General features: G+C 43.6%; 1 long non-coding RNA gene across 1 annotated transcript; it reads right to left on the bottom strand.

Annotated features, from left to right (window-relative positions):
* Positions 1-1,763: 1,763 nt before the first annotated feature.
* On the bottom strand, positions 1,764-14,182 carry LOC142218155 (uncharacterized). The gene is made up of 3 exons (XR_012717446.1): positions 14,092-14,182; positions 3,360-3,678; positions 1,764-1,930 (listed from the first exon to the last, which is right to left on the bottom strand). It is a non-coding gene; the product is annotated as an uncharacterized LOC142218155 (long non-coding RNA).
* Positions 14,183-15,435: the final 1,253 nt, after the last annotated feature.

The following is a 15,435-nucleotide window of genomic DNA, read 5'->3' as shown; positions in this document are numbered from 1 at the left end:
ATGCCAGGGGAGACACTGTTAGTACAGCCGCCCCCTCCCTCCTTCCCTGGGTGACTCAGACCTCATCGCTTTGGGATCCCCCGTCTGTCTGGGAATTCTGTCCCGCCCAAGCTCTGCTTCTAGTTAACGCTTTCCTTTCTTTCGTTCTCTCTTCTTAATAATTTAGTTTAGTTGCTACCGTATTTCTATCACCATTACAGATCTGGCAGAGGTTGTGACCCAACTTTCCCAGGCTCCTGAATGACATATTCATATTTGAATTCCAGTACTTTGCCGGATTATCGGACCCCCTGGATTGTCTATAAATGACATGTCATTTCCTACCCTTGGATTGTGTCTTGTTCTATTGATTCTGCTGGATACAACGTGACACAAGTGCGTGTGACAACGTGATGACTGCGCCTGAGCGCTCGCCCTTCTAGCTGGACACTGATGGGATTGCATAGATGGGACGTATTTGACTCCCGGATCTGCTCACTCAGTTCTGGACGCACTTTAGGTCTTTTCTAGGTTTGGACGAGTCCTAAATTTGCTTTTCCACAGATACAATGTCCATACAAGGGTCACTCCAGGTCCTAGGATGGGGTCAGCAACCTGCAGCACGTCCGAGCATGCACACTTACTATTCTCAGAACAGCCACAGAAGTGACTGTTGTAGTTTCACAAGTGCTGGAGTGTTGAATCCGACCTCAAATCTGTGTGTTGTGTGATTTCTACTAAAGCTCTATAACTGTGCATTGTGGGAGATGTAGTGCGGCAGCCTCATGTGCTTCATATACTCAAGCTCTGAATGTGTTTTGCTGCATTGCATTGTGGGAGTTGTAGTGCGGCATTATAGAAAAATACAAATCCTTCTCACTAATGTGATCTTAGGTAGTGGTCCCCAACCTTCTTTGTACCAAGGACCACTTACATGCCCTCCCTATAGGTAATATTACCTGTGTGGGGGGAACTGGGCAGTATTAGGGCCGTATTACAGTAATAATGTCCCCTCAAGTGACACTGACAGCAGAATTGTGAATGCAGCTCTGAATGGGAGAGACGTATACAGCACGGCTGAAAAGGCTTTCCAGGACTTATATACCCCTGACCTGACCTTGAGATCATGCCCTATATCTGGGGCTCCCACAGATCAGCTGGTTAGAGAGGCAGCATTGGGGCTGAGCACTGCAGCCTCTGAGGAACAAGCACAGTGCTGTACATTGTATTGTGGTTGTGCTTGGTATTGCAGCTCAGCCTCATTGACTTGAATGGGACTAAGCTGCTGCTGTAACGTGACCAATGAATGTGATATCATAGACACAGAGAAGAGACTGCAGCAGCTGATCTGTGGGGGTCCTGAGCGTCTGATCCTCACTGATCACATATTGATGACCTTTCCTAAGGATAGCTCATTACTATAACCCTGTTTCATAAGGGTACAGGACGGGTTACACGTATGAGGGTCGTGTCACATTCTCAGCCTGTAGAGATACTGATGTAACTTTATTACTTGCTGAGTACAGTTTGCTACAATCCTCTGCACTGATACATTGTAGCAGTCGATACTTACCACCATATACAGATAGTGGGCGCTATTCCCTGGGCCAGCTCTGCGGTTCCAGCGAGGTGGAACTTAGCCACTGTGAACATAAACCCAACAGACCTGTTCACAGAGCCAGCTAAGTCCTGCCCCTCTGGACCGGAGGAATCCTCGCCATCCGAATCCACTGCCGGGGCCCCAGCTGTCTGGAGAGACTTCACATGGACGACGGGACACGACAACAGATCTGCGACTGATTGGAAATCCCTGGCAATGTGATTTTATAGATACATTTCCAAATCACTCTGCCAGGAATCCCGTAAGCCACAGCACAATCCAGAATGTCAACGTCAGCAGCAGCGGCGAAGGATGGTGGGGGTGGTTGTAGTCCATGTCTGGATGAGGAGCCTGCAAACACAATATCATACAATGAGCTGTGCAAGGAATGTCCAGCCTGAGCCTCCTGGTTCATGAATATAATGCCAGCACTACAGCGAACACCTAGTCCTAACTAATAGATAGACATGAGGATCCAGGATGAGGATATGTCAGTACAGATGTATATACTTAGCCCCTCACCCCTACTGTGTTTATATGGACAGCATATATTATGGTGTGAGACCATTGGCAGCGTACAGACCACACTCATCATCATCAGTCAGCCACCACTTAGGTCATACAAAAGAGGAATAAGACCCAATGTCCTCCACCCTCCCCCGCACATGTTGTGGCCATAATATCCAGACTTGTCATAATCCTCTGATGGAGAAATCACAGTCTGAGACGACGAGCCAGGTTAGTGTCAGTCCTCACTGCAGTGCTAGCATTTTATCCAGCCAGAAGGTTCAGCCTAAATAACACAATTCCTGTCTAACACAGTCGCTGTCCTCCCTAGGTCTCCACCTCGCCTAACCCAGGAGGCGGTATAGTAAGCAGCACTGTATAGCACTTTTATTTGGGTACTAAGCGGGAATATTATATATATTCACAGTATGACGGTATTCTGTAAGCAGTGGTGTTATTTGTACACCGTGTGCCTATGTATTATATTATATAAGCTCTATATTGTGGTGTCATTTTGGGACAGTATGGCACTATTATGCTGGCAGTATTTGGTGGTATTATTTGCACACCATGTACTATTATATACGCACTGTATCGCAGTATAACATAAGTATTGAGCAGCACTGTATTGTAGCGGTGCACGCAGCACGGGCCCTATGAGGGAGAGGGGCCCAGCCAGGACTCTAAGCAGCCTATGGCTATTCACTTTGTGTGATAGGAGTCAGGTCTGCGGCCCTGTAATACACAACAGCAGCGCCTCCTCCTGCTCAAGTAAGCTCCATAGCCAGCTGATCCCAGATTAAGAAGAGTCCCAGTCCTGGGGGTGTCCTCGTCCTGCTGCTCCGAGACTGGAGGAGGTGAGTAATGGCGGCTGCATGTACGGACAGTACGTATATAAGAGGTCTGTATGTGTATATAATCTGCATATATGTGCGATTGTGATCAGACACCTGTCATACATAGGTGTAGTGTTTAAATCTGGTCATGTGATGGGCACATGGATGCTCGGCTAAAAGAGCTGCACCTTGTAACACCCGTGTGTCCATCCCATAACCAGGACAGAAATTTATCCCTGGGCTGCCACCAATGAGAGATCGCACCGAGAACAAGCAGAAGAAATTGGTATTACACGTATAGAGGAAATCTATGTATGGGGCGCACATTACGTGCCGAACCTGGAATAGCCCAAAAATAGCGACCGCTGGTTGAACTGACTCAAAAATATTATGGGGAACCACTGCTTATTCTGCTCGGAGACCCCGGGGACACTTACCTACGTTGCTGACTATGGCTGTCTCTTGGCCTGAGTTGACCCCAGTGGTTTTGACTTTATAATCCCAGACTGTGATCAATGAGTTTTGTAGCCTTGGGTTGGGGAAGGGCGTAAAAATAATCCTTGAGGTTCACACGACGCCCACATACTGGACCTCAGTGGTCTACAACCTACAGTCTGTATGGCCTTCATCCCTCTGATATGATTGTATGGCCATCTGTCCTGCGGGAGGCGTAGATCTTGTCTCGGAGTCTTGTGAGGCCTTTGTAGGACTTCCAGTCGTTGCTCTCATCCTCCACTATGACGCATCCGCCGCCTTCTACAACACATGGAAATATCCGTGATTAGATACATAGAAACGGGTTTCATGTCAACGCCTAACAACAACACAAAGAGATGAGTCACTGGGAACCACTTGTGAAGCAACATCCTCCGCCAGCCCCGCGAGTCAATGGCAGCCACTGGCCCACGCTACCGCCATGACAGTCCGACCAGGCCCTCAGCCGCCCCTCACTGACGTGGCTATCCTCAGATTCCAGGACATATTTACTCTTCTCACCATTCACATCTCACAACCTCAAGGCCGATGAGATATCTGCCCATGTGTGGCCAAGTATGACAGCCAAGAACAGGCGAACACCCTCAGGTCCTCCAAATGGGACATCTCATTGACTCTGTATTTGTTTCCAAACCTAAATGTATCAATGAAGAAGAAGAATTCTCCAACTACCTATGTATGTCATGGCCGGAGGAGCTGATACATCATGGTGTGTATGTCATGGCCGGAGGGGCTGATACATCATGGCGTCCACCATCGAGGAGCCTCGGCTAACTCTGTGGAGGTTTTATATACCATACACATAAACTATATACACTATATACTATTATTACTCGGATACGTCCTAGGAGATGGAAGGATTACTTGTGTACTCTATGGTGACATTATTCGGGTCACATATAGCAATCAGCCATAACATTAAATCCACAAGAGCCTAATATTGTGCCGATCCCCCGGGTGTGATGTTTTAGCAAATATTCCACATAAGTCCTGGAAATCCTACAAGCTGCGGCCTCCGGGGCCAGACTTGGTTTTCCAGTACATCCTATTAATGATCGAATGGACTCAGATCTGGATATTTGGGGCCGAGTCATCACCTTTTCATCTTCGTCACATTCTTTATTCCTGGACTATCTTTGCAGTGTATAATGGAATATGATCCTGCTGGTAGAGTCACCTGCCACTAGGGGGCACCGCTGCCATGGAGGGGGTTTAGTCTGTACAACATTTAGGTCACATCCATCTGATAATAAATAATATTTGTATTTATATAGCACCAACATATACTACAGCACTGTACACATCATTAGGAACATTGCCCAGAGTATTACTATAGCCCACCGGGAGCCATGTCCTCCCCAGGTAAGTGACACACGCACACCCGGTTATCCACATGATGTCCATAAGACCATTGCTCCATTTCTGATGCTCACATGCCCATTAAAGGGATCAGTCAGTGACTACCCCATATACACAAGCTGTGCTGTCCTGTGTGTACTGACCCTTATATCATAGTCAGCAGTAGTCAGGGGTCAGCATGGACGCTCTAACCGGTCTGTGACTACTCCATATACACAAGCTGTGATGTCCTGTGTGTGCAGTAGCTCTTCTGTAGGATCAGGCTGGGCGGGCGTGTGTGTCAGTGAGTCTTGGCTACTTTTGTGTTTCTCCACCATCTTGCAGCAGAGCTGAGTTTGTCGCGTGGCCCGGCTTGTGCATTATCTGTACATTTCTATGGCTTGCACTCAGTAAGTCAATATCCCGGTATTATTGTGCTCTCTCTGACCGGTCGCTGCCAACATTATTGCATTTTTATTTCCGTTCTATAACTTGGTGAGTTTTTGGCTGCCATATATAATGCCTTGCAGCCTGGGCCGAGCGTCTGCTACCGCCATGTGACCGCGCCCTGAGCTCTTCTGAAACTTCATTAAGCCACATTGTGATCAGCCACAAGGAAGTGCGCACAGACGGCGGCCATTATCTGCAAATAGGCCTCATAAATTGGTGCTGTGAAAAAAATAGAAAAGATGGCGCCTTCCTTTGATGTTGAGCGTGCTTTTGGGTGTTGGCCTCCCTTTGATCCTCCGGTGTGTTTAGTGTCTACCACCAGAGGAGACGTCGCGCACCGGCCTCATCATGGAGGGATATTATATATTATATATACAGGTGTAACTAGAAGCTCCGAGGTCCCGGGCCAAAATCTGCTTTACTATACTGTAATGAAGCCTGTGGGCCCTCTGCCTCCAGAGCCTCATAGTGACTGCTACCCCTGCACCCCTATAGTTACACCCCTGTCTATATACATTGCTCTATATGATGTGGCCTTTGTATTTTGGAGGAGGAGTCCTGGGGGTGATGATGTGGCCCCCACAGATGTAGCCCAGTCTGTCTGGGATGACATGAAGAGACAGGAGGATTGGAGTAAGCAACATCCCCACAAGATCTGGGCTTAATCCTCCAAATTCTGCTAAATTACAACCTGCCCACATCTGCCAAACACTGTCTGCAAGTACCGAGAAGAAGGCAAAGGTCACACCAAGTACTGATGGGATTTACATTTCTCTTTTCTGCATTCACTTTGCATTTTATTAATTGACAAGAAAGATAAATATTAACCCTTCTATTTCTGAAAGCTTTCTTACTGAGCAGCATTTTTGCACAACTGTCTAAAACTTTTGCACAGTGCTGTATCTTACTTGAGTTAAACAGCAATCTTGCAGCTGAGAAAATCAACTTTTCATCAATATGCAATGAGCTGCATCTGCCTGTGGGCACCCTACAAGGGCAGTGGGGGTGGGGGGGGGGGCTCTCGCCCTTGGGGGTGCACCGAGCGGCTCATCTGCATACAGATTAGAGGACGATATTTCACAGATAGCAGTAAGATTGCACATTCTGTTCCCTATAACAGCGGATGGGAGTGCAGGTGAGATTTTGGTAGTGGAGACGCCTGTAAGCTGCCGTCATCCCCTCCCCATGTTCAGCCCAAGAGAACGATATGAGCGACACCCTGAAGTGTCCCTGAAGCCCCCCCAGTCCTGATCTCAGAGCCGGCAGATAATTTCTTGCTAATGATAATGATATAAGTGATTTATCCAGACAATGACAAGAACATCTGAAGATTCTCATCAGGCCGATGGTTCAGTACACAAAGTGCTCATCAGATGTGGAGCGCGGGGTCTGCGGCCGCCACAAGCCAGAAATCTGCTCTTATGTATCATCTCTCTGATTGAAAGATTTAGGTAGAAAAGACAAGATAATAGAAACCTATAGAAAATGGCTCTATATTCCTAAATATCACCATAGATGGACGATCATGGGGTCCGACCAAACAATCGGCAGAGGTGGTAACAATGTACTCGGGGTACAGGATAATGACAGGCTGATACTTGGGGTACAGGATAATGACAGGCTGATACTTGGGGTACAGGATAATGACAGGCTGACACTTGGGGTACAGGATAATGACAGGCTGATACTTGGGGTACAGGATAATGACAGGCTGACACTTGGGGTACAGGATAATGACAGGCTGATACTCGGGGTACAGGATAATGACAGGCTGATACTCGGGGTACAGGATAATGACAGGCTGATACTCGGGGTACAGGATAATGACAGGCTGATACTTGGGGTACAGGATAATGACAGGCTGATACTCGGGGTACAGGATAATGACAGGCTGATACTCGGGGTACAGGATAATGACAGGATGATACTTGGGGTACAGGGTAATGACAGGCTGATATTTGGGGTACAGGATAATGACAGGCTGATATTTGGGGTACAGGATAATGACAGGCTGACACTTGGGGTACAGGATAATGACAGGCTGATACTCGGGGTACAGGATAATGACAGGCTGATACTTGGGGTACAGGATAATGACAGGCTGATACTTGGGGTACAGGATAATGACAGGCTGATACTCGGGGTACAGGATAATGACAGTCTGATACTTGGGGTACAGGATAATGACAGGCTGATACTTGGGGTACAGGAGAATGACAGGCTGATACTTGGGGTACAGGATAATGACAGGCTGATACTTGGGGTACAGGATAATGACAGGTTGATACTTGGGGTACAGGATAATGACAGGTTGATACTTGGGGTACAGGATAATGACAGGCTGACATTCAGGGTTCTGACTGTGCATTGAATGGACCTATAGACCTCGCTTACCCTATAGATGATAACCACGCAGACGTTTGCTCCATGGATTGGCGCAGTTCTATTCCTAGCATACCGTATACTGCGCGTTGTACTTCTACTTTTTCCTATTTTATGCATGATGTGTTTGTCGCCTTATCGTGACTCGGTCACGGACTTCAACGTAAAGGACAATAAATTGCAGAAACTTCAACCATTGCAAAACCTTTTGAGCATGTACGTGAAAATCGGATCCTGCTGCCATTGAGCTGCTCCACTGACTTCAATATTAGAAAATAACGTTGCAGCCAGATTTGTGTTTTTTTTACACTTGGCGCTGACATTTATTACCGCCCTCCTCTCCCAGACTTTTATACTACATCAGATGTTGTTGCCCGGTGGTTGCGGATTCCTTCAGTGGCCTTTATATTGGGCTAGAGGTCAGGACACGTGGGCGTCTGATGCCCCCTCCCCCCGCGCCTAGACAGACGGGCTCTGCACTTGGCATCTGCTCTGCTGGATGGAAATGTTTAGGTGGTTTGGAGAAAACAGAATCGCAGAAGATTTTTATGGCTCCTGTTTTTGCTTAGTTCAGGGGAAAATAACAGCAAGCGATGGAGAGAGGAAAGGCGAGCAGAGGAGAGGCGAGTAGCGGAGAGAGAAGAGGCGAGCAGAAGAGAGAAGAGCGGTGAGTAGAGGCAAGAGGAGAGGCCATCAGAGAGGAGAGGGGAGCAGAGGAGAGGAGAGGCGAGTAGCGGAGAGAGAAGAGGCGAGCAGAAGAGAGAAGAGCGGTGAGCAGAGGCAAGAGGAGAGGCCATCAGAGAGGAGAGGGGAGCAGAGGAGAGGTGACCAGAAGAGTGAAGAGCGGCGAGCAGAGGAGAGGCAAGCAGTGAAGAGAAGAGCGATGAGCAGAGAAGAGCGATGAGCAAAGAAGAGAGGCGCAGCGAGCAGAGGAGAGAGGAGCAAAAAAGAGAGGAGCTGCGAGCAGAGGAGAGAGGAGCGGCACATACATAAACTGACACACAGACTACTTACATACTGAATCTCTACATACACACATGTATATACACACACTATGACACATTCACACTAAATACACCCAGAATGCAGTGCTGATTCATTTCACTAGATATCTCTATAATAGTTGTTTTTCTGATACAAAGCTCCAAATCCTCTGCATTGACCTAGTTACATGACAACTTTCTGCCACCTGCAGCCACCACTACGGAGAGCTCAGTGCAGACTGTTCTTACAGGGCTCCGTCTATGACCTGTATACTGTAAGCTCCACCACTAGGGGGAGCTCAGTGGAGACTGTTATTACAGGGCTCCGTCTATGATCTGTATACTGTAAGCTCAATCACTAGGGGGAGCTCAGTGCAGACTTATTACAGGGCTCCGTCTATGACCTGTATAAGCTCCACCACTAGGGGGAGCTCAGTGTGGACTGTTCTTACAGGGCTCCGTCTATGACCTGTATACTGTAAGCTCCTGAGCTCCCCCTAGTGGTGGCTGCAGGGAGACAGAATGTATTCATGTGAGTGAATGTCAGGGCAGGGGATTTGGAGCTCTGTTCCCAGAAAATGGCATTTTATAACAATATATTAAGAAGTTGATTAGCGGATGATAAAATGTGATAACAGATGGAGAATCCCTTTAAGGCCCTGAATGGACCTGATGAGTTCCCATCAATTCTGCTTATGACATTTTGGATGTTTTGCTATTATGCTAATATGCTATTATGAGGGAGGAACCACATAATAGCATATAATAACCGGCTGTATCCTCCTCTGGGTCTTCTCTCTACCCCTTAATCAGAAATAACGACTTGCCATTCAGAATTCCAGGAAAGTTTAGTGCAATGCCTGTGGAGGTAGTAAGAACCTCCAGGCTGGTTGTCACCCAGCTTTCTTAAGAACAGACATGAGTAGAAAAGAATTTGTATGCATCAATATGAAGTTTGAGGTTGCACTTCTGTAATACTTTTCAGGAGTGTAGGAAAGCTGGGTGGGTGCCAAGAACTAGCAGCCTTCAGATCTGATGACATAGAGGGGCATCTGAGGAAATCGGCTCTGGAATGGGAAATGACTGCCCGATCTGCCCAGGATGTAATAGAATCCCATGAATCATTGGACTGTGTGGCTGACAGGCCATGCTGGGAGTTGTAGTTCCACAGCTGCTGGAGAATGAAGATTCTGAACATCCTTCAGTTACTTTTGTTTATTCTGTTGCTTCCTGCTGAGCAGATCCCACAATGACTCGTACAGCGAGACCACAGACAATGGAGGGGGGCACTTATTTACTAAGAATCTGATCAACTGGAGTCTGCTCAGGTTGTTATAAAAGAGGGAATGAACAACCGCACAAACACGACAAACCTGATCACACACCGCATAGTAATAACAAACCTAACACTATAATAACAGGCAGAGAAGAGACTTGTAAGTGGCAGACATAGAATAGTCATAGGATATAAGAGACAGACATAGAATAGCAATAGGATATAAGAGACAGACATAGAGTAGTCATGTGACAATATATAATAGGTATGTACTAGAGAGCTAATAGATACCTACTAGAGATATAATAGACACCTACAAGAGATATAATAGACACCTACTAGAGATATAATAGACACCGACTAGAGATATAATAGACACCTACTAGAGATATAATAGACACGTACTAGAGATATAATAGACACGTACTAGAGATATAATAGACACCTACTAGAGATATAATAGACACCTACTAGAGATATAATAGACACCTACTAGAGATATAATAGACACCTACTAGAGATATAATAGACACGTACTAGAGATATAATAGACACCGACTAGAGATATAATAGACACGTACTAGAGATATAATAGACACGTACTAGAGATATAATAGACACGTACTAGAGATATAATAGACACGTACTAGAGATATAATAGACACCGACTAGAGATATAATAGACACGTACTAGAGATATAATAGACACCTACTAGAGATATAATAGACTCGTACTAGAGATATAATAGACACCTACTAGAGATATAATAGACACGTACTAGAGATATAATAGACACGTACTAGAGATATAATAGACACCTACTAGAGATATAATAGACACCTACTAGAGATATAATAGACACCTACTAGAGATATAATAGACACCGACTAGAGATATAATAGACACCTACTAGAGATATAATAGACACGTACTAGAGATATAATAGACACCGACTAGAGATATAATAGACACCGACTAGAGATATAATAGACACGTACTAGAGATATAATAGACACGTACTAGAGATATAATAGACACCGACTAGAGATATAATAGACACGTACTAGAGATATAATAGACACGTACTAGAGATATAATAGACACCTACTAGAGATATAATAGACACGTACTAGAGATATAATAGACACCTACTAGAGATATAATAGACACCTACTAGAGATATAATAGACACGTACTAGAGATATAATAGACACCTACTAGAGATATAATAGACACCTACTAGAGATATAATAGACACCTACTAGAGATATAATAGACACCTACTAGAGATATAATAGACACGTACTAGAGATATAATAGACACGTACTAGAGATATAATAGACACGTACTAGAGATATAATAGACACCTACTAGAGATATAATAGACACCTACTAGAGATATAATAGACACGTACTAGAGATATAATAGACACCTACTAGAGATATAATAGACACCGACTAGAGATATAATAGACACGTACTAGAGTTATAATAGACACCTACTAGAGATATAATAGACACGTACTAGAGATATAATAGACACCTACTAGAGATATAATAGACACGTACTAGAGATATAATAGACACCTACTAGAGATATAATAGACACCTACTAGAGATATAATAGACACCTACAAGAGATATAATAGACACCTACTAGAGATATAATAGACACCTACTAGAGATATAATAGACACCTACTAGAGATATAATAGACACGTACTAGAGATATAATAGACACGTACTAGAGATATAATAGACACCTACTAGAGATATAATAGACACCTACTAGAGATATAATAGACACCTACTAGAGTTATAATAGACACCTACTAGAGTTATAATAGACACCTACTAGAGATATAATAGATACGTACTAGAGATATAATAGACACCTACTAGAGATATAATAGACACCTACTAGAGATATAATAGACACCTACTAGAGATATAATAGACACCTACTAGAGATATAATAGACACCTACTAGAGTTATAATAGACACCTACTAGAGTTATAATAGACACCTACTAGAGATATAATAGACACCTACTAGAGATATAATAGACACCTACTAGAGTTATAATAGACACCTACTAGAGTTATAATAGACACCTACTAGAGATATAATAGACACCTACTAGAGATATAATAGACACCTACTAGAGTTATAATAGACACCTACTAGAGATATAATAGACACGTAAGTGGCAGAAACACTTCCTCACTTTGTTGTGTCTGATGGAAAAATTGCCATCTACAAATACACAGACAAACTACACAAACACATAGTATATACTCCTACAACCTACACAATACGTAGTATTTATACATCTAAAACCCACACAAACATATGGTATATACGTCTACAAGCTACACACACATATAGTATATACGTTTACAAGCTACACACACATATAGTATATACCTCTATAAGCTACACACACATATAGTATATACCTCTATAAGCTACATACACATATAGTATATATGTCTATAAGCTACACTCACATATAGTATATACCTCTATAAGCTACACTCACATATAGTATATACCTCTATAAGCTACACTCACATATAGTATATACGTCTACAAGCTACACACACATATAGTATATACGTCTACAAGCTACACACACATATAGTTTATACCTCTATAAGCTACACTCACATATAGTATATACCTCTATAAGCTACACACACATATAGTATATATGTCTACAAGCTACACACACATATAGTATATACGTTTACAAGCTACACACACATATAGTATATACCTCTATAAGCTACACACACATATAGTATATACCTCTATAAGCTACACACACATATAGTATATATGTCTACAAGCTACACACACATATAGTATATACGTCTACAAGTTACACGCACATATAGTATATACGTCTACAAGTTACACGCACACACATATACATTCATATGTAAAAACACTAACAAAGACACAGACAGTCACAGCAGCACGTGTGCAGCACATATACATGAATACACGGAAACCACTGACGGCACAGCCAAAACAAAGGCACATTCATACACAGAATCAATAAGACATATAGTACACACACCTACGAATATCCATATATAGACCTCTCTGTACGTATATATAAGGTCAGGCACACTTACAGTGGAGCAAAAGGTTAACATAAGTACATGAAAACCTCCCAACATTACAATGTTACAGTATTAGCTCTCTATATGTGATAAGATATCGCACTGCAGAAAGCCAAGTACACCTTATATATACTATACTGTACTATATACTCTCCCTCTCTGTGTATATATATATGATGTGTAGACCTTTACTCCGTCTTTCACACAAAATATTCTGCAATCCAAACTGTCCTGACATGATCTGTTTTTGCCCCATTTCCCTTCTTACTATAGTGCACTTATACTCAGGTCCATACATGGGGGCCTCGCACCCCTCCCCCCTGTGCACCCCACAAAACTAGTGCGTCTTTTCCGCCATCATGCCTTTAATGAGAGCCATTACTCAGGGAGCCGCACCTAGGCCAGCGCCATCTTGATGTTTGGTCTTGTGGTCCTTGTATATTATATAAGACGCCTTATGTAACCATGCAGTGATGCCGGGACACGGGGTATCAGACCCGAATCCACAAACTTGGCATCCAATTCCTAGTGGTCTGTCCAGTACCCGCTGTGGGGTTACTGGTGAGACTGGTGCACAATACGGCTGCGGTCAATGTGGCGCAAAAGTAATAAAGTCAATCAAATCTTTTGCAACAATGTAACAAAACGGCATCAGAAAATGTATTTTTTTTTTACTGGAAAGCCCAGCGCAGGCCGCAACGTGTAAGAAATAATGACGGGTTTCTTTCCAATTCCACGAGAGTCAGCGGAGGACGGTGAGCAGAAATGGCGCACATGTATCAGCAAAGACTCCTCACTAAGACAGCCTAGTGTGAACACAAGCGAGACCAGAACGTTCCTACAACTTGCGATTCTTCCTGTTCCCCATTCTCTCCCATTGGGCTTTGTCCGAATTTGCACTGAAATAGTGAGCGCAGATTTGCCGCAGCGCTGATTCATGTCCTCCGTCAGATATACCGGTGCGGGCTACGTTTTTCTTTCCAGTAAAAAATGTGATCTTTCCTGATTTTTACTCCACAAATTCCAAATTCCGTTTTTAGGGCGACTGATTTATGGTGAAATCGCAGTTTTACGGTAATGCGAGAAGCTGCAGAATAAACTGTGTACTTACACAATGTGGAGGCGGCCGGGCTGTAATGTATCCATAGGGGATGGGTAAACTCCAGGACACTTATAGGAGACATTCGCGCCTCATATGGCAGAGTTAGCTGCAGTAACTTAGTGAGCAGAAAGTTAGTGACCTGGATGAGGAGAGACAAAGAGTCAGTGAGAGAAGCCGAGAGTAAAGCGGAAACAACTCTGGTCCTGCAACACTTTACTTTATGAAGAAGTGAATGAGAAGGAACAGCCCCGGCTCTGCCTCATCCAACCAGCAGCCACATCAGCCCCCGGCTGTCACTCACTGACAGAAACACTTTATTCTTTATAGTTTTAGAATAAGAGACACACCCAGGCCGGGAGGAGGGGAGGAGGGGAGGAGGGGTGCAGGCCGAGGGGAGGAGGGGTGCAGGCCAAGGGGCAGCCTCCGGGGAGCGGCCAGGGGCAGCCTCCATATAACCTCAGGTGTCTTTGTCTGTGCACAGGTGAGGTACATAGATAGATAGATAGATAGATAGATAGATAGATAGATAGATAGATAGGAGATAGATAGATAGATAGATAGATAGGAGATAGATAGATAGATAGATAGATAGATAGATAGATAGATAGATAGGAGATAGATAGATAGATAGATAGATAGATGATAGATAAATAGATAGGAGATAGATAGATAGATGATAGATAAATAGATAGGAGATAGATAGATAGATAGGAGATAGATAGATAGATAGTAGATAGATAGATAGATAGATAGATAGATAGATGATAGATAGATAGATAGATAGATAGATAGATAGAAGATAGATAAATAGATAGGAGATAGATAGATAGATAGATAGATAGATAGATGATAGATAAATAGATAGGAGATAGATAGATAGGAGATAGATAGATAGATGATAGATAGATAAATAGATAGATAGATAGATAGACAGATAGATAGATAGATAGACAGACAGACAGACAGACAGATAGATAGATAGATAGATAGATAGATAGGAGATAGATAGATAGATAGATAGATAGATTGATAGGAGATAGATAGATAGATAGGAGATAGATAGATAGGAGATAGATAGATAGATAGATAGATAGATAGATAGATAGGAGATAGATAGATAGATAGATAGATAGATAGATAGGAGATAGATAGATAGATAGATAGGAGATAGATAGATAGATAGATAGATAGATAGATAGATAGATAGATAGGAGATAGATAGATAGATAGATAGATAGATAGATAGGAGATAGATAGATAGATAGATAGATAGATAGATAGATAGGAGACAGATAGATAGAAGATGTCAGAGGTCTTGACTAACACTGTTGACCCTCCAGCTGTCATATTTCG

The sequence above is a fragment of the Leptodactylus fuscus genome, chromosome 9, assembly GCF_031893055.1.
Source record: "Leptodactylus fuscus isolate aLepFus1 chromosome 9, aLepFus1.hap2, whole genome shotgun sequence".
NCBI lineage: Eukaryota > Metazoa > Chordata > Amphibia > Anura > Leptodactylidae > Leptodactylus > Leptodactylus fuscus.
Note: the sequence above shows the minus strand (reverse complement) of the source record. Positions and strands in the feature narration are given on the sequence as shown.